Source organism: Choloepus didactylus, chromosome 8 (assembly GCF_015220235.1).
Source record: "Choloepus didactylus isolate mChoDid1 chromosome 8, mChoDid1.pri, whole genome shotgun sequence".
Lineage (NCBI taxonomy): Eukaryota > Metazoa > Chordata > Mammalia > Pilosa > Megalonychidae > Choloepus > Choloepus didactylus.
In genome coordinates, this window is record NC_051314.1 from 82,499,136 (window position 1) to 82,500,371 (window position 1,236).

The window sequence follows — 1,236 nt, forward strand, 5'->3', positions numbered from 1 at the left end:
GCTCCGTCTGTACCCTTCCCCCACCTTTTTGGTCTCTCAACATTTACAGTATGTTGACAGTGAGGGCTGCCCAATCCTGGCATCCATTTCTGTAGCAGGACTTCTGGGAGGGCCCGCACGTCCTTCTATTATTTTGTGAGGCATACCAGAGCCTAGCATTTACTTGAACTTAGGATCTCCTCTTGGGACATACTACAGGACTGCCTTCCTCCTTATCCTCTTTCAAGTTAGCCTTTCCCACTTGTATCCTCCTCCTTTCCACCATTATGTACCCAGACTTCAGTGTTACACAGAGAAATTGTTGGAATTCAAGCCTTGGAGAATGTGCCTGGGCTAATCAAGTTGCTGCCTTTTCCCACAGGCAGTCTGGGCAGGGGCACCTTTTTCTTCTTACCTAAACCCACATTGAAAGTCTTTTGTGTTACCACAGCACACTGGCCCCCTATTTTGCTAACTTTGGAGAACAGGGATCAACAACAGCGGAAGAGCAGTTGCTCCAACTGTCCCCGGGGAAGCCACTTGTGGAATTGCCTCTCCCTACACATCCCTTGGCTCAAGGTCCCCAAAATTGTCCACTGAGGTTTTCTGGGATCCCCTCTATGCTCCACCCCCTTGTGATTTTAGGGATTCTCTGCCACTATGCTAACCCATTTCTTGCCTTGTAACAATGTCTCTGTTTCCCACTGGTCTAAGAACAAGCGGCCTCAGTTGTGGTAGCCTAGACCAGACTGGCAATGGCAACTCACAGAGGATGTAACCCAGCAAAGCAGCAGCTCTGGAATACTGAAGTAAGGGTAAAGGTTTGTGAAGGAACTGTCCCAAGGATGTGAAGATTTATTCCCAGAACTTTTTCTGTGTATTGTGAAGTGTAAAAATTAAAAAAAAAGAAAAAGAAAAAATAGGGCAACCTGGGTGTGGGGTATAAGGGAACTCTCTACTATCTAAACAATTTTCCCATAAATGTAAAAATATTCTAAATTTAGGCTTATTTTAATAGAAACATACTGTTATGAAAAGGACACTAAGCAAAAAATGCTGGAGGGGGAGGTGGAATGCAAATTCTCAGTTCTTGGACCTCAATGAGCCTTGAGGTACATTCCATTGTAATCTCGGGTCTTGCACAAAATAATACCCGAAGCTGAATAAGACAGCAGGGAGGAGAGAACAGGCTATCAATGTTAAGTCCAATAAAAGTCCTGGAGTGTGAGTGTATGTGAAAGAATTTCAGCATTAAAA